Below are 22,106 nucleotides of genomic sequence, written 5' to 3'. Positions count from 1 at the left end.
CTGCCTGTGGTAGAAGTGCCCTGCAGTGTGATGTCAAGGAAGGTTAATACTAGAATTGTTGTGTTCATATGAAAAATATAGATTTAGCTGGTTGTCATTAAGATACTCACAGAATTCATGCAATCCTACAGTGTCACCATCCCACTCCATCAGGAGGTCATTGACGAGCAACCATACCAAACAATCTGTCTAGCAAAACAATTGCTGGGAAGAGAACAGAAAACATTCCTCCCACCAGCCCATGTAAAGGTTCGCCATTGATGGTGAAAATCTGGCACCCATTGATGCCCCACAACGATGGACATAGAATACACCATCAAACAAAAAATAATTATGAGTTAATAAGAACTCAACACTCAATAGAATAAACTCCTGTAATTCTAGAGAATAAGAGCTGTAATGCCAAAGGTGATACTGAATTGCCTGTAGTCCAGCGCTGTGGGGGATTGAAGAATAGAGCGCCCTAACATCCAAAGTGGCCCATACATAGGTTGACACCCATTTAGCCACTTTAATATGGGATAGAACTGTGCTGGGGTCCCTAATATAACCAGGCAGTCTTTGGACCAAAGGCCGAAGGTGCTGATCTACCCATTCTCCCAAACATTCCGATAAGGAGCTAATTCCAGCTACAATAGGTTATCCCTGCAAAGGGCACTCTACCTTATGAATCTTTGGGAGATGATGGAAGATCGCCACCACAGGTTTGTCCACAAAAAGATATTCAGCAATTTTAGAGGTTAAGACTCCTATATTTTTACCCATCTGTAGACGTCGCAGGAGACAGAAGCCGGGGTCACAGCATCGGGTGGAAGATCCGGCCGCCGTATGCTGCAGGGACACATCATGGGATCCCGGGGACAAGGTAAGTAACCTCTACCAGGATCCAGCGATGTTCCCTGGCGATACCCCAAGTGTGGCTCAGGGTTACCGCTAATGGTACTAAAATTCCACCTCGGGCCACACTTGGGAATACCGCTAAGGAGGAGTGACACTAAACGATATCCTGATTTTCCAAAAATAATTCATACAAACCCACCACTTAATGGACCTGTAATCTATTCTTCATTAAATAGCTTTACTGTTTTTTCTGCCCCATAAAAACATTCTTTGTAAGTTCTCAATTTTCTCTCCTTTTCCCACCTCACTTTGTTTGGAATTAGAAGCGCACGTTAGTTGTGGTCACGTGCACTGCTATATGTACACTACACATCCCATAGTCTGTACTTCATCTCGGGAGCTAGAAAAAGAGGGAGGCTATGTTCCTACTTAGAGTGGGACCATGGAGAATGAACATAGCCACCCTCTAACAGTATGTTAGCTCACAGCAACAACATAATAAAGGAATCTGGAGGAGGCTAAGAGCAATAGAAAGTATTTTTTGGGTTAAGAGTACATGCTTGAATATAATTTTTTTTAAAACCAGAGTCTTTGCAATACGGCACTGTGTTTGTTTTAACTGACAATTGTGCATCACTGTACTCAAATAAAATGTATGTTTTCCCCACAATTAGAGCTTTCTTTTGGTGGTTTTTGATCACCACTGTGGATTTTTTTTTTTTTTTGCACTAGAAACAAAAAAAGGCCAACAATTTTAAAAGAAAAAGTATATTTTTTACTTTTTACTATAAAACACATCCAGTAAAAAATTGTGAAAATCGAATTTCTTCATAAATTTTGGCCAATATATATTCTGCTACGTTTTTGGTACCAAAAAAAAATCCCAATAAGCGTATATTGATTGGTTTATGCAAATTTTAAAATGTCTAAAAACTATAAGATATATTAATACACAAAAAAATGGTCCAGGCGCTGATCCTGTAGATATGTCCCTGGGTGTTCATAGACCCGAACAATGCGGTAACATATAAATGACCAATGAAGTATGACGTACCAAGGCTGCCAAACCCTTAACATGGGATGATGTCATGAACTGGCAATACTAGAAAAGAAGGGTGGCGCTCACTGGTGTCTATAAATTACTATCCTCTATGGATGGAAAACTGGAGAGTGTCTCTTAAGTAGAAATGGCATTTATTGAAGAAATCAAAATTGAACATAAAAGTATAAAATTGATGCCACACCAGCCCTAAAGATCCCAGACCTCCTTGGGTTGCTGTAGGATTCCAAGGGGATTGCTGACCCAGCGGGTGGTACCTGATATTGACTGGGGATCTCCAGGCGTCACGCTGATGGATACCGGCCAGTGGAGGATGGGGTACCTCAAAAAACACACTGCACTGATGTCAGACTGGAGGGGGACACTGTGCGCGGCCGCCGCACAGTCCCACAGCTGGTGACAGCTCTCCTGCGCTCGGGTTTCCGGGTCCGCCGACTCCTCCGCGGTAACCGGAAGTGACGTGGGGATCGCGTCACCGGAAGTGACGATCAGCTACAGTCAGGAAGTCGGGCTGGTCACGGACATTGACGTGCTTGCTTTCTGGTTGCCGCAACTACATGTTTCGCGTGCATGCGCGCGAAACATGTAGTTGCGGCAACCAGAAAGCAAGCACGTCGATGTCCGTGACCAGCCCGACTTCCTGACTGTAACTGATCGTCACTTCCGGTTACCGCGGAGGAGTTTTTTGTCAAAGCTTACTGTAATTACCACTTGCTGAACAGCCTCCGCACATATACTTCGGCAGGTCGGCTCTATTATGGGAAATGATGTACCTGTACATCGTATCGTGTGATAGCCCGTGGGGGCGTGCACATGCTGATTGGTCAGAGGGGGAGCCAATCAGCGGGTCCAGAAGACGCGATGTCCGCCGGCCATCCGCGATCACTCCTCAGAGAGACAGAATGGCGGTCTACCTATGTAAACAAGGCAGACCACTGTTCTGTCACAAATGAACACAGGGATCCTGTGTTCCTGCTATTTAGGAACACAGGTCTCTCTGTTCATCTAGTGAGTCCATTACCCACATAGTTAGAAAGCATCCCGTAGGGCAGTGGTCCCCAACCCCCGGGCAGCGGACCGGTACTGGTCCGTGGATCAAATAGTACGGGGCCACCCAAGAAACATTAAATTATTTCCATTTTATTTACTGTGGTGTATTTCTCTCAGGTTTGTGCGACTTTCCATGGATGAGAGGTTAACCAGGAGCTAAGAGACGTCACCTAAAGCCGCACCAATACCGTGCATATGCAAAATATACTGATATCGGAGCGGTTTTAGGTGACGTCTGGAGCTGAGCGGCTGCAAGCGGCAGTGGCATTGTAGCTTTCTTAAAGAGAAGGTGAGTATTGCTCTTCTCTCTGTTCACCGGTAAGCAACACACTTCGGGTTTCATTGTCTCCTATTACCCCCAGATGGAACCGTCTCGTTGCAAAGAAACAAGCTCAGGGTTCTCATTTATTTAGCATTCTAGTGAGTTAAAATGTTAAATCACTTTACTATATATTCATTTTTTGGTGTAACTGTATTTTATTTTAAAGGCATGTTTAAATACAATTAAATTAAAATGATTAAATCAAAACAATCTAAAATATAAACAATCAACGTTCCCCCCTCAGCGGGCCACGGTAAAATTATCAAACGTTGACCGGTCCGTGGCGATAAAAAGGTTGGAGAGCACTGCCCTAGGGACACATTTAACCCTTTAATCGCCCCTGGTGTTAACCTCTTCCCTGCCAGTGCCATTATAACAGTAACAGTGCATATTTTTAGCACTGATTACTGTAGTAATGTCACTGGTCTCCTTAAAAGTGTCAAAAGTGTCAGTTAGGTGTCCGATCTGTCCGCCGCAATGTCTCATTCACGCTAAAAATCTCTGATCGCCGCCATTACTAGTAAAAAAAATAAAATAAAAATGCTATAAATCTATCTCCTAGTTTGTAGACATGATAACGTTTGCACAAACCAATAAATATACAGTTATTGGGATTTTTTTTACCAAAAATTTGTGGCAAAATACATATTGGCCTAAAATGATGAAAACACTGCGCAATTGTCAGTTAAAGTACTACAGTGCAGTATCGCAAAAAATGGCCTGGTCATTAAGGGGGTAAAACCTTCCGGTTCAGAAGTGGTTAAACAAGCTGAAGTTGAAAGCTGGTTGGCTACCATGCACAGCTGCATCAGGTTTTGCATTCTCCAATTTTAGTAAATCAGCCCCAATAGTGCTTTTCTTTCAAAGAGTTCCAGCATACTCTAAGTTTTTTGCCAAATGGATGCAAAGACTTAGGTGGCTTACATGTCCAGGATTACCCTTGCTGGACAATAGGAAACAATAGAGAAGAAAAAGAGAGAAAATAGTAGTGAAAGTAAAAAGGGGACTTCTATATCCAAAAGGTATGAATCTTCTTCCAAAGCAATTGTTTTCTGCTAAAACCAGTTCTATTAAGTTTACGGTAAAGCTGGTGGCACTTCATCATCAGCATGTGACACATTTAGAAGAAGAAACAAAGCAGTTAAACTACGGTAATAACTTAGCAATATCAAGACCCTCGTATAGAGATCTCAGTCAAAGGCAAAACGGCATCAAATGTCACCAAAGGAAAGATCTTTCATTCTCGCACCAGCAATTTAAGGCAGAGCTGGTCAATAATAATGAATGGTGAGTGTATTAGCTACAAGGACAAGACAGCTAAAGTTTCTATACATAAAGAGTTTTCATGAAGTACAAGAATTTCAAAGTCACAATTTTCTAATGCCGAGTCTGAACAAACTTGGTCTATCTTGGCATTAAAGCAGTATTAAACCCAGAAGCAATGAGTTATTATAATGCAGCTTATCAGTGGCGTAGCGTGGGGGGTGCTGAGGGGGCCACTCGCACCGGGCGCAACATTTGGGGGGGCGCATCCCACGCCCGCCATCCGCGGGAACATAGTGTCCCTTTATTCTGATGTTGCCCCGTCCAGCGGCCCGCCCGCCCGCACTTCTCTTCTTGGCTCCGTGACTGCTGCTTGGTGCAGGAAGAGTGGCGGACCGCTGAAGGTGTTACGTGCGGCCAGGGGGCGGGGCGGGGCTGGTCGGACTCGTGGGTGAAGATGACAGTCTTGTGCATGTGCAGCACTGCTTCCAGAGTCTCCCCCTGCTATCCGGGCCGGCCGCCGACACGCTGTTCCCTCCACTGCGGATCGCCTTCTCGAGTCGCCAGTGTTTGGACACAAAACAAGGTAAGTAATGTGCTGCCTGCCCCTTGGGGCCCAGGGAAGTGGACATGGGAGGCGGTGAGGTGGGTCAGTGTAGGGGGTGTCAGTGTAGGGGGTGTCAGTGTAGGGGGGGTCAATATAGGTGTCAGTGTATGGGGGGGTCAGTATAGGTCTCAGTGTAGGTGTCAGTGTATGGGGGGGTCAGTGTAGGGGGGGTGTCAGTGTAGGGGGGGATGTCAGTGTAGGTGTCAGTGTATGGGGGGTGTCAGTGTATGGGGGGAGGGGGTCAGTGTAGGGGGGTCAGTATAGGTCTCAGTATAGGTGTCAGTGTATGGGGGGGGTCAGTGTAGGGGGGGGGTCAGTATAGGTGTCAGGGTATTGGGGGGTCAGTGTAGGGGGGGTGTCAGTGTAGGGGGGTCAGTATAGGTCTCAGTGTATGGGGGGTCAGTGTAGGGGGGATATCAGTGTAGGGGTGTCAGTATAGGGGTCAGTTTAGGGGTGGTCAGTGTATGTGGAAATGTAGGGGGGTCAGTGTAGGGGGTCAGTATGGCTGTCAGTGTATGGGGGACAGTGTTGGGGGTGTCAGAATAGGTGTTAATGTAGGGGTCAGTGTATGTGGAAATGTAGGGGGGGGGGGTCAGTGTATGGGGGGCGGTCAGTGTATGTGTCAGTGTAGAGGGGATAGTGAAGGTGGGTCATTGTAGGTGTCAGTGTAGGGGGGCCAGTGTAGGTGTCAGTGTAGGGGTCAGTGTAGGAGGGGTCAGTGTATGTGGGAATGTAGGGGGGGGGGTCAGTGTAGCTGTCAGTATATGGTGGTGTCAGTGTAGCTGGTAGCTGTCAGTATAGGTGTTAGTGTAGGGATCAGTGTATGGGGGGTTCAGTGTATGGGGGGGGGGTCAGTGTATGTGGAAATGTAGGGGGGGGTCAGTGTAGGGGTCAGTGTATGTGTCAGTGTAGGGGGGCTAGTGTAGGGGGGTCAGTGCAGGTGTCAGTGTAGGAGGGTCAGTGTAGGTGTCAGTGTATGGGGGGGTCAGTGTAGGGGAGGTCAGTGTGAGAATGTGGGGAGGTCAGTGTGGGGGGGTCAGTGTCGGTGTCAGTATAGGGGGGGTCAGTGTAAAGGGGTCAGTGTAGGTGTCAGTGCAGGGGTCAATGTATGGGGGCTCAGTGTATGGGGGGGTCAGTGTCGGTGTCAGTATAGGGGGGTAAGTGTAGGGGGGTAAGTGTATGTGTCAGTGTAGGGGGGTGTCAGTGTATGAGGGGGTCAATGTAGAGGGGGGTCAGTATAGGTGTCAGTGTATGGGGGGGTCAGTGTAGGGGGGTCAGTGAAGGTGTCAGTGTGTGGGATCAGTGTAGGTGTCAGTGAAGGGGTCAATGTATGGGGGGGGTCAGTGTAGGTGTCAGTGTATGGGGGGTCAGTGTAGGTGTTAGTGTATGGGGGGGTCAGTGTAGGGAGGGTCAGTGAAGGAGTCAGTGTAGGGGGGGTGAGTGTAGTGGTCAGTGTAGGGGGGGTGGGGTCAGTGAAGGTGTAAGTGTAGGGGGGGTGTCAGTGTAGGGGGTTCAGTGAAGGTGTCAGGTAGGTCAGTGTAGTGTTCAGTGTAGGGGTCAGTATAGTAATTAGGCAGCTCCGTGTAGTGGTCAGGTAGGTCAGTGTAGGAATAAGGTAGGTCTCTGTAGTGGTCAGCTAGGTCAGTGTAGGTGCCAGTGTAGTGGCCTGTGTAGTGGTCTAGTAGGTTTGTGTAGGGGGCGCAAATTACTTGCATTGCCCCGGGCGCTGACAACCCACGCTACGCCACTGCAGCTTATCAAGTCTTAGATGTGATGGCTGCATTAATTTTTTTTATTTTTTGGCTTTTTCCTTTCTTTTAGTTTCATCTGGGGATCCAGCCAATACGTCTGTTGTTTTTTAACAGAACAAGCCGTCTTGCAAATGTAGCAGTTAGAGGGTTGAGACAAACCATTTAACACTGACAGGGGTGCTTCCGATGAGCAGATTTAATTTATTCATGCAAGACCTTTATTCATGCAAAACCTTTATCACAAAAGTAAAAAACAAAGTTGCTCTAATGTAATAGCGCCAATCAGTGCTGGCTGGACAGAGGGTCGGGGGTCAGTCAACGCCAGAAGACATGTCACAGGAGAGTGAAATCTCCTCCTACAGAAACATTCAGTGCTTGGCTGGACACCTCTATATATCACGTGACCGTTGTATACCGCTCGTCAGAAAAGGTATATAGCAGTTTTATTTTAAAGAAAAACACATATATAGGTTGTGTGTACTGTGGGGGCGTGGATGCACTATTGTTACATTCATGGGTTTTCAAAACTTTAATAGCTGTGATGCCTTTTTGTACTTTTTTATATACCTAAGGATTTTTTTTTTTTTTTTTACATTAACCTGTTTAAAGTTTAAGTATAGACAAAGCTTTTTTTTTTTTTTTTTTTTGTACAAAGTAGGGAAGGATTAGAACCCCTATCAAACTTTTATTAGTGGCCGTTTCCTTATTCACCCTCCTTATTTATCCTGGTGACAGATGCCAATCTCCTCAATGGAAAAAGTAAGGAAGGGAGGCCCATGGGGGTTTAACCATCTACTACCCTATGCAGAAAAAATCATACATGCATTAAGGCAGGTATTAAAACACGCTGACAAATGCAGTCATATATTTGATCAAAAAAAAAATAAAAAATGACATGTATTTTACATGCAGCCAATGTAAGCCCTGAAATGTGTCTTCATATTAGCCTCCAGCAACCTTCTGTACAGCAGCACACAGAATGGGAGAGGGAGAACCTCCACTAGGAGCCAGTCTGGGAATATGGTGATAGGAGGAGACAGGAAAGGAAGGAGAGTAATTACTCATCACTGCTGCCATTTCTTTATAGTTCTCTCCCTAAACTTCAGTCTGACTCCCCACTGGCTTCCTCACTTTAGTTCATGATCTTCTATCTTCTTTCTTTTAGGGTTCATTTACCCAGGTTATTTTTAGTCATCTCTCTTTAATATGTATATGAACTCTGGAAATTTTTACTGATACTGTTTAAAATGTATTTACCGGGATCATTGGTTTCACATTGATCATACTGCAAGGTCACCTTTTTGTTCCACCTTGACTGCTGGAAGCATGATATCACTGTGGTTGTGAACCTAAAAGGAAAATTAAGTAGCTCCCTTAGGATTGGCTACAAAGACTTGAGGTGATTGGATGGAACCTGAACTCTAGGAAAAGGCTACGCTGGGGCACATCCAACTGCTCTAAGGAAGTTCAGCTGTTACAAGAGTTGCCCATCCTCCTGCCCATTGTCATGTTTTGTCACAGCTTTATTGGTGGTTTTGACCTTGCCAGCAATTGATGTTGCTTTGTGGGTTATGCCCTTAACTTAAACAATGGGGTAAGTCTAATGCCCGTCTGGCACTGATGGTAAAGACAGGGCTCTTAAAATATGTGAGTTTATGTTTTATGGGTGCTCACATTATAACTGTGACTGGCATTGTTGTTTGGTACATTTGGAAAGTTGTTACTTTTGTAAAGTTCAATACACCTGTGGTCTTGCCCTATTTACAACGTAATCAGCTTACGTGACTTTTTGGGGGGCAAGGTATTGGTGTACTGTTTGGTCATTAATGAGCCTATGCTTCTCAGCAGTCATGACCTGGAATTGCTCTTTTTAGGGCCACTCACATGTCGGCAATTCACACTGCACATGCATTTTGGGTGGTATCCTGTTCATTTAAAATTAGCCCCCATTATACGTCAGTATGGCATAATGGCAATCACAGCACCTAACCCTTCATCGCATCACAACATAAAGTATGGATCTGAGTACACATACTTTGTAGTGCAGTGCAAAAGCAAATGTAAATCAGGTACATTATTGGTTTCATTTTGAGGTTACATGGAAAATAAATGAGAGCCTTCAACGTAACAACTGTCAACATGTGAAAAAATGAGTTTAAGCATGTGTGCAAAAAGGCACGCACAAGTGCAGAACTGCAGAATTCCAAACAAAACACAGAATTTAGTAATAGTTACATAACCTGGAAATTTATCCTACCTGTGTGCTCTTTTTTTCTGGATATATCTTACTTATGTGAAAAACATTCAATAAAGCTGGGAAAGCTGGTAAAGCTGTCTGGTCTGTAGCAGGTAATACAGCTTCTTCCTGATAATGATCTGCTTCTGTGGGTAATAAACTAAAATCGTCCCCATCCACCAGAGCCAGATCATCCCCAAGGTGACCTATGCATGTACCTGGTGGGCGTCTAGGTAGGTGCACACTTAGAAAAGCCAGCTTTTCTATGTTTAGAAGTGATTCAGGAGGCTTTAAAGACATCCTATAATTTCTTCCCTTCCCTATCACTTCCACCCCACCTTCCTGCTTGACCTTTCAGTAGATCTCTTCCTACACCTCTTTGGACCCTCCTTCTGTCTCACTATGCCCAGGGGAGCAGAATTTTTGGGATGCTGGGCATCCCTGTGGCTTTGTGATTCAAAAGAGTGAGAAAAGGCAGAGGCCATCCATTTTAAACTTGAAAATAATGGAAAAGAAAAAAACAGGTAATCATAGTCCCCTGACAGAGGAAGTGTTGTTGGACAAGTCTGCAAGCTGTATGATTTGATGTGGAGCACAGCTCTAAAGGGCCGTACACACTTGACGAAAATCGGACGAAATATCCTCCGATTTTTCTCTGTCTTCTCAGCGTTCATTACCGTTTTTAGTCGACAGTGCATAAATGTTCACAAAATTTCTCGTCCGATTTTTCTTTTTTTTGGCACATTTGTTCCTAGACTTCCGGGTCGTCAGCAACTTCAGATCATGCGCGGTCTTTCGTATCCGATTTTTCACGGACGTACTGCATACACATTAAACAAAAATCGGTCGTCTGGGGACGGACGAAAAAATTTTTGGTGTTTGTCCCTCCGTTTTTTTCAGTTGAAAATGTCGGCATCGGCTGCTGAAAGTTGTGTACACACTAGGCGAAAATTCGGGCGGGAATTTTCGGCAGATTTTCTACTAGTGTGTACCCTGCTTAAGCACAGGAGTGTGTTTTTCCTGAGCCTGTGAGCACTGCAAGTGAGGATTCCAACTGAAGCTGTTATTTAGTCAGTACAGATTTCGGCCGACAGACAGCAGATTTACAAGACTGGGCATGCTCAGAAAAGAAAAAATAGAGGGAAAGTTAACCATCACATGACATCACTTCTACAATCGGCTGTTGTTGGTGGACAAAATTCGTGTGCCGTCTTTTGCACTTTTCAGCAGACACGACAGCCTGGGGACAAAAGACGGCCGATCGTTCGGCCGACGATCGGTACGTGTGTACGGGGCTTTAGAGTATAAGGGTGAATACAAAGGTAGAAGAGCTTACAATCTATTAGTGTATAAGGGAGGATCGAGAATGTGGAAGCACTTACAATTGTAGGGATCTGCTACCCTCTAATGTCAGTAAGTTACTCTGCTGCTTATTGTTCACAGAGTTTGTTTATGTGCATCACTTCCTGTCTCTGGGTTTTGGGTCAGAAACCCCAGAAGGGGGAAGTGGAGATAGAGGAATTGAGCCACATAACACAGGGGCTGCTACTGCGGCTGTATTTTTACCCAGACTAGAAGCAGAGACTATTAGGCAATTATTTATATGTCCTAATAGTTTAACTAGTGCTGCCCAAAGCTTCTAGAGTGTGTATCTAAATCCTTGAGAGAGAGTGACTTATCTCTCTCTTATTGTTCTTATCTCACATGCACAGTGCTAGAAAGCTAAGTCTGTGCTCATGCATGCAAGTAATGGTCATCTTCCAGTATATTAGTAGGTAAACTGGTTTATTATATAATGATGTATAATAGCTGCGCTCAACCAATTAAATAGGTTAAATTGGATAAATAAATAAGTACATTTAAATAAATAAACTTAAATATAGTGACAAATATTATTTGAATTAAGCACATATAGAAAATACCAAAATATTAGTGTCAAGTGAATAGATAAGGTATAAATAACAATTGTAATACCTTCTTAAAAAACACTCATATAAATAAATGTGCACACAAATATTAATTAATGTGATAATAGATATATACTGATGTTAGACATTAGACATTATATAAATAAATAGATAAATAAATATGTGCAAAGTGACTAATAGAATAAATGTGCAAACAAATAGTCCTAACAATGGATGATATTGGACCACAGAAAACAGTCCAAATAGCACTCGGTACAACAAAATTTATTAAAGGAATAACACTTACAATGTGGTTTCTTGATTCAAACGAATAAAAGACAAAAACAAGCCGAAAGCCAGGTGAACGCCGCTTCCGCGTTCCGGTTTGCGTTCCACCCAGAGCCCGAAATGACATGGCAATGTGATTGCGATCAGACGTCCTGGCGCGTTTCTTCAGCGCGCAGCTGACATTCTCAAGGGTCATCATCATCGATCAAAAGAAACCACATTCTAAGTGTTATTCCTTTAATACATTTTGTTGTACCGATATACTTCACTATGGAGTTTCTTCTTGTCATCTATGTATGATTTATGGAGCTCTGCATCCTGGCATTGAAGCACTCCAAGGTGGATGGTTTAGATTTGGCTGGATAACACAGTGGAATTTGGTTACATACCCTGTCCTACATTTGTGAAACAAGGCTTCTACTGACCCCCTATAATTTAGGGGTCTACCAATTCTGGTAAGCAGTTTGACACACCGGGTGGTCCTACTGTTTGGTGGAGGTGTTGCTATCAGAAGAAGCACTATTATAGGACCCCTCAGATATTCCATAATTACTTGGACAGTGCTATTTGGACTGTTTTCTGTGGTCCAATATCATCCATTGTTGGGACTTTTTGTTTGCACATTTATTCTATTAGTCACTTTGCACATATTTATTTATCTATTTATTTATATAATGTCTAATGGCTAACATCAGTATATATCTATTATCACATTAATTAATATTTGTGTGCACATTTATTTACATGAGTGTTTTAAGAGAAGGTATTGCAATTGTTATTTATACCTTATCTATTCACTTGACACTAATATTTTGGTCTTTTCTATATGTGCTTAATTCAAATAGTATTTGTTACTATATTTAAATTTAATTATTTAAATGTATTTATTTATTTATTTATCCAATTTAACCTATTTACTTGGTTGAGCGCAGCTATTATAAATCATTATATAATCATTCCATACTTTACGTGTTTATACGTTTACGCTGGGGCTCCCAATTCTTTGAATTTTGTTTTTTGATTCCTTGAATCAATCACAACATTTATTTATTTTGGGTTTTTTTTGGCACAATTTTCCATTGCGCAGGACTGTTGGTGCCTAACAACAATATGTTTTAATTAAACTGGTTTATTGCAAGAGATTATATGCAGATCCTGTTATTTTAGTTAACCTTGTGTCTTCTGGTCTTGGAGTCTATAGCTAGCTTTAGCTCAGGGTTTAATAACCAGCATAGGCTAGAGCCAGGTTAGGCATATGACAGACATTTCTTTCTGTTAGAGGCCCAGCTGCAATCCAGATCAGGAACTACTATAGAATAAAGCACACAGTAGATAGGCTGACTCACCATGGTTTCTGCATGTGAGAAGCTATGTTCCCGGGTGTTGAACAAAGGCTGGAGGGTCTCCCCATCACTACTGATTTTGTCTTCCAGGCCATGACAAAAATACGGATGCCACATCACAATCATCCTCAGGGGCTCCTGCAAGTGAACTTTGCTGCAACATTCAGCTAGAGGTATCTCTAACAAATGCTATATACCTGGGTATATGTGTATAGTTCCAGTTTAATGGCTGAAGTTTACCTGCCATAATTTTTATAAATGATTTACCACTGCTAATTACCTTGTATCCTTGTACTAGAGCAGGGGTTGGAAACCTTTTATCTGCCAAGGGCCATTTGGATATTATAACATCATTCAGGGGCAATACAACGTTATCAACTTAAAAATTAGCCTGTTATATTTGGTCAAACATTTCATTAACTCAACCCTAATGTGATAACTGGAACTGCTTCTCTTTGGTGAGGTGTGTGATGTTAGCTGGTATTGATGATGTTGCTACTTGCTACTGGTTAGTTGGTGGTGGTTACTGCTGGCTGGCAATGCTTGCTGGTACTGCTGGTGGGAAATGCTGGCTGGTACTGCTGGCGGGTACTGCTGGTGGGTACTGCTGGTGGGTACAGCTGGCTGGTACTTCTGGTGGTTACTGCTGGTGGTTACTGCTGGCTGGTACTGCTGGCAAGTACTGCTGATGGGAAATGCTGGCTGATAATGCTATGGGTACTGCTGGCTGGTATTGCTGATGGGTACTGCTGGCTGGTACTGCTGGTGGGTACAGCTGGCTGGTACTGCTGGTGTGAAATGCTGGCTGGTACTGCTGGCTGGTACTGCTGGTGGGTACAGCTGACTGGTACTGCTAGTGTTTACTGCTGGCTGGTACTGCTGGCAAGTACTGCTGGTGGGAAATGCTGGCTGGTAATGCTGTGGGTACAGCTGGTGGGCACAGCTGGCTGGTACTGCTGTTGGTTACTGCTGGCTGGTACTACTGGTGGGTACTGCTGGCTGGTACTGCCAGTTGGTACTGCTGGCTAGCCCTGCTGGTGGGTACAGCTGGCTGATACTGCTGGCTGCTACTGCCGGTGGGTACTGCTGGCTGGCACTTCTGTGGATACTGCTGGCTGGTACTGCTGGCTGGTACTACTGTGCGTAGTACTCACTGCTGGCTGGTACTGTGATGGCTGGTACTGCTTTGGGTACTGCTGGCTGGTACTGCTGCGGATACTGCTGGTGGGTACTGCTGGCTGGTACTGCTGGTGGGTACAGCTGGCTGGTACTGCTGGCTGGTTCTGCTGGTGGATACAGCTGGCTGGTACTGCTGGTGGGTACTGATGGCTGGTACTGCTGGTGGGTACTGCTGGGGGAAAATGCTGACTGGTACTTCTGGCGGGTACTGCTGGCTAGCACTGCGTGTGGGTACAGCTGGCTGGTACTGCTGGTGGGTAAGGCTTGCTAGTACTGTGCTGGCTGGTACTGCTGTGACTACTGCTGGCTGATACTGCTGGTGGGAAATTCTGGCTCGAGACACATGATGACATCAACAGAGCGAGAGTGTGAGGAGCGGTGCCGCACTGGAGGAAGCATGCTGCAGAGCCGATGCATCCTCTCTCGGTCAGTCCTGACAGTCTGAGTCACAGGCGTAGTGATATCAAATGCACTCTGCCTGTGAGGGGACTGAGTCTTGTCAGGACAGAGCCGGAACTATAAAGGAAGCATCCGCTCCATTCTGACAGCTTAGCTGACAGCCGGGAAATTGCGCGGCACTTGCGGATGTCAGGGAGCCGCAGGCCACATGCGGGAGACTCCCACACCTTGCGGGAGACTTGGGATGTCTGCATGGAGGGACTGATCACAAGCCATACAGTCACCACCCCTGTACTAGAGCTTAATTTCTTCTATTAAGGTTGTCCACATTGATATCTTTATTGTTTTGTGGTCTACCTATTTTAAAGTAAAAGCTCCTAAAGGTGCCACTAAATAATCGTGTCTTTAGCATTTTTGTCTATTTGAAATATGTCTTAACCCAGAGTGTCAGAGGTGTTGGGAGGCTTGCAAGGTCAGGGCAACCACTGGAGACAAGCATCATCAAGCGGCCCCGCTGGGGGTAGTGCTTCATAGAAGATTACATTGAGGTGAAAACATTTCTCAGTTACTTTTCTTATATTATTTTTATACGCGGACAGGGTACACACATGGATGGTAGTTTGGGTAGGGGGCCCAAAGCTAATAGACCACCTAGACCTGTTGGTCTTAATCAGACTCTACCATCCCCAACATTTATTTTTTTTACCATACACTTTCATTGATCAGTAATTCAGTAGACATTGCCTTCTTGACATACAGAAAGGATTTCCAATTTTCACTGCTGGAGCTGCAACTTTCATTTAGAAAAAAATAGAAAGAGCACAAACTTAATACTATTTAGATTTACGTAGTGATGATTTTGATCCTGACAGTAATAGTCCGTTAAGGAATTCTATTGGTAAGACATATACTGTATACAAGATAAATTATTTTTCTATAGGTCTGTGATCATGTCCTTCTAATGTAACAATGCTGGGATAAAGGGGCAGAGGGTTACTGATGTAGTGCATAAGTTAACTTTTATCTGTTGAAAAGAATGAAACCATCAATAGATTCAAATCTCCCTAAACCATCTATGGCTTTGCAAATAAGACTCATGAAATCTAAGCAGAATCAAGTATTTGTGCTGAAAATGGGAAGAACTCCCCTGAGATATTCCTTCCTCTTTGAAGTATCATCTAGAAACAGCATGCCTGTGTTTCCTCTGCTAGAACTTGCAGCTCTGTTCGCTTAGATATTATTTTAAAAATGAGTGCTGAGTTCTAAGACTTAGCCTATTTTAATATAGTATTTGTGAGGATGTAGCAAATATTAATTTCAATCTATTATGCTTAAATATGAATAAACTTGGAAAGGAGAAATTTACAACTTACAAACACAGTTAACTCATTAAAAGGTAAGTCCACTAAAAACATATGACCTACCGCTGGCTTGTTAAAGACTTCAAGACTTACAAGATCCCAGCTCTTCTCCAGTGATGGCGAAGTAACACCATATTTAGCACTGCTTTAGACTGTGGATCGCATGTGTCAAACCCAAGGCCCGGGGGCAGAAATCGTCCCTCCTGGCCATTTAATGTGGCTCTTGCAGCCAGGACTTTTTTTTAACCAGAACGTGGTGGAACTCCATTCCGCCACCTCTGGCTCTCGCCCTCTGCTCTCCGCTCACCACTATCCCTTGTAACACAGAAGCCTTCTGTGTTTACAAGAACAGCTTTCCTCTTGGCGGCTCTCGGCTCTCACATATACCTGCCTGCCCTGCATGCACACATGGCAGGGAACAGATGACGACCAATGATCTCCCTGCAAGTACACAGTATACTCCTTTACTCTGCACTCTGTACACAGTACACTCCTTAACTCTGCACTCTGTACATAGCGCACTCCTGAACTCTGCACCCTGTACGTAGTGCACTTCTAAACTCTGCACTCTGTATAAAAATATGGGAATTACTGCGCTAAAACATGATTAAATAAGCTTACACACTCAACAATGAATAAAAGCTCAACCTCTCTAAGTGAAAGCTGCCAACACCTGATCATGAATTAGAAAACACAGATCATGAAAAAATTGTAGAAATAGATGGTGTAGCGCTTAAAAAATGTTGAATTAAAATGAACACCACAGTCCATGTAAAAATATCAATAATTGGAAGGAAAGTCCATGTCAGAAAGACGTGCTCCCAAAGGTGTAGCCAATCACTTCACACTCCAACAATTCTGTGCAGAGAGACCACCACCAAGAGAAAAGATGGCCCCTTACCGCAATGAATGGATCCCCACTACAGAGATCAGATCCAGCTCTATTCGTACGTCTATATGATCATATCAGACCGTGCCCGGCTCTTAGTGACATCCACATCAACTCCAATGGTTACAGACACAGGTATGGATGCATATGTGAAGAAAAGGGGACAACTCCCATAGTGAAGTACAGTAACAAGTGTGTTTATTAAATGCACTGGCATAAAATTGGCAACTCACATTTAGCAGCAGATATTATGGCATGTCTCTCTCATGTATCGCCTTTCGGGTCCGGTTCCCAACCAAGAAAATGGCCGCCGCGTCCCTCGTGTGTCGGTCTGATATGGTCATATAGACGTACGAATAGAGCTGGATCTGATCTCTGTAGTGGGGATCCATTCATTGCGGTAAGGGGCCATCTTTTCTCTTGGTGGTGGTCTCTCTGCACAGAATTGTTGGAGTGTGAAGTGATTGGCTACACCTTTGGGAGCACGTCTTTCTGACATGGACTTTCCTTCCAATTATTGATATTTTTACATGGACTGTGGTGTTCATTTTAATTCAACATTTTTTAAGCGCTACACCATCTATTTCTGCACTCTGTATGTAGCACACTCCTTTACTCTGCACTTTGTATGAAGTACACTCCTGAACTCTGCATATAGTCTTACAGATACAACCTGCCATTTGAAGGAAACCATAATGCTGATGCGGCCCTCAATGAAGTTTGACACCCCTGCCGTACATTCTCCATAGATATATTTACCTAGGAATGGCCCACAGTTGCAAAACTTAGAAGATAATAATTAATTTAGGTTGGGCACTTTTTTAAATAGACTTTTGCTTTGATCATCCCACATCATAAAGGGAGCCTATAACAAAGATAAGTTGGCATTTAAAAATCCAATGGCTTTTTTAAATGTAGATTGTCATATCAAAAATATGCTGAATGCTAACAATAAGCAAATCTATTTACCACAAGCAAAGCGCTTGTGGCAGATATGGCAAACTTTCATGAAGTGTATAACTATGGATTATATGTGATCCATGTCTCCACAGCATGCACCAGTTTGTAGGCTGGTGCCCAATAATGTAAATTGATAATAAAGAAAGGGTGTGATATGAGATGATTAAGCTCTTGTGGTAGATGCTCTTAAGTGAACTCATATACATTCACATTGCAGTTTAAGGGCATGATGGCAGCCCACTTTTATTAAATGAAATTATAGTTACATACAAAGTTGCCCGCACAGGGTTTTCAACTTTACAAAGCAAACTAATTAAAAATGCTGAGCCACTTGGGTTCCATGTCAGGGGCACTCTCTCAGACCATAGACTCTTCAAGCTCACTCAGCCTTTTAAATTGCAGCACCTTGCTGTACGGGCCCACTCTCAGGCCTCTCAGTATGGGGTCTCCTAGCCCCCGAGCTTGCTCACTTTCCAGAGATATCCTTCAGCCAACTTGACTCACTAGCTGTCACAACTTGGTCAGCCTCCCGTACGCTCTCTTAGTCTCCCAGACCCGCATAGCTGTTCCAACTTTCCCAGTACTGTGGTAAGGAATTTCCCTAACATGGGGTGCAGTCTCTCCAGCAGGAACCCACAGCTTCCCTGATAGAGCTCAGTTTTCAAAATGAGAGCCCTAATCAATCCCCAGGCTTTGCTAATAATGACCCTGCACACATGTGTACTCACACAACCTGCAGATCTCCAATCAAACCTGAACACAGGATTAAAGGCTTTGTCCCACCAAAGACACTAGCACACCTGTCAAAATTATGGCCCTCCAGCTGTTCAGGAACTACAATTCCCATGAGGCATTGTAAATCTCTGACATTCACAGACATAGCTAGGCATGATGGCAATTGTAGTTCCTGAACAGCTGGAGGGCCATAGTTTGGACATAGCTGCAAGAGCCTTCAAACTCCAGGCCCCAATCCCAGTTTAAAAACACAGCTTCCCCTGCTCACTATAAACAAACCAAGCTTTTCAAATTGTAATGTTGAGAATGCTCTGTCATTTCTATACCCATTTTCTAAACTCGTACTGTGGAAGGGTCTCACACTGTTGCAAGAGTTAATTGCCATTGCTGCTGGTATTAAATGCTCTATGCTGTGATGTGTCTTCCCCTATATGACTCACTTCCGGCTTCTGAAGTGTTTTATCAGGAGAGCGGACCACATGGCTTGTACCTTGTAACTGATATGTGAAAAGGAGAATGCCAAATTATGTTTGTATGTTGCACTACAAGTAATCCCTTAAATATGGATTGGACGACTATAAGTATAATTTATTAATAAACCAAGTTACTGGTTAAGGAATTGTCTGTTGGGGGTAGCCTGGCACTTGGTGCTCCCCTCTGGGCAGCAGGGATCCTAACAGAACTCTCACTCTGTGCCTCTAAGGCTGGACATGGACAGGTGTAAAGTGTTGTGATGCGATTACGCAGGTTAATCAGTGCTCATCACTATTTCCTCAAACTAACTCTGTAGCCAATGCAAGGACAGGTGTCACTGGTAGGTGATAAGACCTGATCTTCTGTGTTTGAGGGACCAGTAAAGAAGTTTTGTCTCCAGCCATGAAGTGGCGCTAACTCACATGTGATCCACAGTGTTGGGGGTAACTAGTTACAAAGTAACTGATTACAGTAACTACATTACTTTTTTTGGTAACTAAGTAATGTAACTAGTTACAATACTAATATTGGTAACTACACTACTTTACTAGGCTATAGGAAGTAACTACACTACTTTACTAGGCTATAGGAACGCGCTTTCCTGTGTTACCCAAGCCGAGCGATACAATCGTTATTTGGAAGAATAGAGAGGGATGAAGTTTATGACTTTTTGTTGCACATTATGTTTTATTCTGTTTTTTCAGGTTTTGTTCTCATGTTTCCCAAAGCCTGTGTTTATACAATAAACTCTATGCAGAAAGAGAGTCATGTATCTTCTTCTACACGGTCAATTAAGAAATAGGAAAGTAAAGTAATAAGTAGTGAAGTTACTTTTCAAATGCAGTAACTAGTAAAGTAATCTCGTTACAATTTACAGAAGTAACTAATAACTAGTAACTAGTTACATTTTTTGAGTAACTACCCCAACACTGGTGATCCAATCACAATATGTTGGCATGTAGTGCTAACAGTTTTGGTGCTTAGATGTGTTTTTTTTTTTGTTTTTTTTTTTTTTTTTTAATATAAGGCCTCCCCAGTATTCGTAGCATCCCCTGTGGCCAAGGTACCAGCTTTCCCAGGATCTGCAGCAGCTAATCAGCAAGGGTTACCTAAATGAACATGGGAAACATTTGAGGGTTAGGAATAGCTATGTTGTAGAGAAGGGGATGAAATTTGTAGGCTAATGGCTCCTCATAGCAACTCTTTGCATTTGACCATCAGTTACATTAAGGAAGGTTAGCAGCTTCATTGCTGTGTTCCCAATGTCATATATATTTTTAACGTGTACTAGGCTGGGCATTTCACTTTTTAGATTAACACGACTCACCACACTGCCAACCCAAGAGGCTGTTATCTTGCTAACTCTTGTTAAACCGCTGATCATTCAATCTAAAAAAAAAAAAAAAAAAACACCTGCGGTGCTTTGTATCTGACATTTTCACACTATTTAACACATTGTCATTGTATTTGCCAAATTGTCACATAAGGAGACAGCTAGCTACTTAAGCCTGGTACACACTAATAGTATATTTTTCTTTCAACCCAGCAGGTTGAACAAAAAAATAAAACTGACAGCTCCGGTCGGAGCTGCTGTACTAACAATCCGATGTTAGTGCAGTGATATCTCCCACTGAGCTGTTGTGTTCTGACAGGGGGGTGCCCCCCCCCCCACCCCAACCAGTACACTCCATTCAGTGCTCTCAGCCATTGGCTGAGAGCGCTATCCGGGAGCCGGTCGGCTGTTGGCTTTCCAGCATGCTCGTGCGAAAGAAGCCAGCTGGCTTCTGTTGGACTGGCTGACATACCCACAGGCCTGAATATTGGAATTATCGAATATTGGCATTGGCAATATCGCATTTTATTGAACGGGCCAATGTCTCCCGACATTCGGCCCGTGTGTACAGGGCTTTAGTCTTTCTGCATTTTTTTGTGATTTTAATGTAGCCATCCCCACCCCAGCTGAGAGAAAGAGAAAACCCCAATGTAGGAGTGGGCTGACATAACCCCAGGGGGGGATCAATAGCCGCAGTGGAAAGTTACAAAAAGAAAGGTGATGGTTACTTTATTTCTTTTTTTTAGGTGTTTTTTTGCTTCAGCTCACATGGAGAGACAGGGTTAGGGCTTCAGATACATCCAGCAGCATAGGTTATAGACTTCACCACATTTCTCCTCCATTCAAAGAAGTACCAGGATCCGATCCTCTGAGGGCAGACTCTATCCCACTTCAGCAGGCCTTCCTTCACTGGCTCTCAACATTAGGTGCTGAACCCTCTTTGACCAGGTGGGGTGGCTTGAGGAATCATGCTAGGCCCAAAACAGGCTTTCTGGCCTAATCAGCACACATCACTGCACACACCTCCCCAGGCTACAGTCCTTGGAGAAAGAGCACTCGCCAAGCTACTCCCCAAATATTTATATCCTTCCCCTCATGCATGACTCGCCATGAACCTCCTAGTGGTTGGCCAGAGGAGACATAAATATTCATAACTCAAGATTATATAGCTCCCATGTCTATTGCCCCATGTTCCAATGACACCTAGTGGCAGTAGCCAGGAACAACAGCAACCCTGAACTTAGAGGAGAGCCAGAGAAAAAAAACTATAAGTTGGCCTGGGTAAACCACTATCCAGCAACTAAATTGACAATTCATCTCTGTTTTACGGCAGGGTAGCCACATTAAACTGTTGATTTTTTTCATTGTGACAAAAAAAAACAGTGCCTTTCTGCATCTGACAGTCTTGCACTATGCTGTTGGTCCATTTGCTAACCTGCTAGCAGAGTAGCCAGGTAGACACTACACACTCCTGCATTTTATTAGCATTTTTTTTAAAGCATGTTAAATTGTATGAAATGCAAAAAAAACTTGAAAATCTTTTTTTTTTTTTTTTTTTAAAGTAGTGTTGGCTTTAAAACACTGTGAGGTTTTTAGTGCAGTTTGTGTTCCAACTAGGGGGTTTCACTCTCTCAATTTGCCCTAGTGGTCCCCAAAATTGAAAGTGAGGTAACATCCAAAGTTTAGAGATACCAGAACAGGAAGAGGCATTAAAACTTCCAATGGGAGCACCAGTTCAGAAGACCAAGGTTGCCCAAGAGGAGATTTCTCTTAGTACCACTCACATCCTGTTGTGTGTACAGGACAATAAGTAAACATAAGCCTCTCTGATTTGACAAAGGTGGCTAAAAGAATCTTTGACAGAGGTGGTGAAAATATGTCACCAAAACACCATAGATCCTTGTCATAATGTCCAAGAATGTATTAAAGTGATCACATTGCTTATACTAGTACAATGATTGGGGGCTGCACAGGACTTCTTTGTCAGACATGTGATGGCTAAGAAAACTTTTCAAATTGGCTTTAGATATACTTGAAATAACTTACTTTAAACACTGATAAAAAAAAATAAAAAATATCCTGCTATTTCTGACATTTTCACTGCACTAC

At 43.4% G+C, this 22,106-nt stretch overlaps 1 protein-coding gene across 1 annotated transcript in view; it reads right to left on the bottom strand.

Annotated features, from left to right (window-relative positions):
* Positions 1-22,106, bottom strand: part of LOC309558826 (uncharacterized protein) — a 326,395-nt gene that overhangs the window by 234,802 nt on the left and 69,487 nt on the right. The gene's annotated exons all lie outside the window — the stretch shown is intronic.

Source organism: Pelophylax lessonae (assembly GCF_965119305.1).
Source record: "Pelophylax lessonae genome assembly, chromosome: 6".
Classification (NCBI taxonomy): domain Eukaryota; kingdom Metazoa; phylum Chordata; class Amphibia; order Anura; family Ranidae; genus Pelophylax; species Pelophylax lessonae.
The sequence above is the reverse complement of the archived record's forward strand: the minus strand, read 5'-3'. Positions and strand labels throughout refer to the sequence as shown.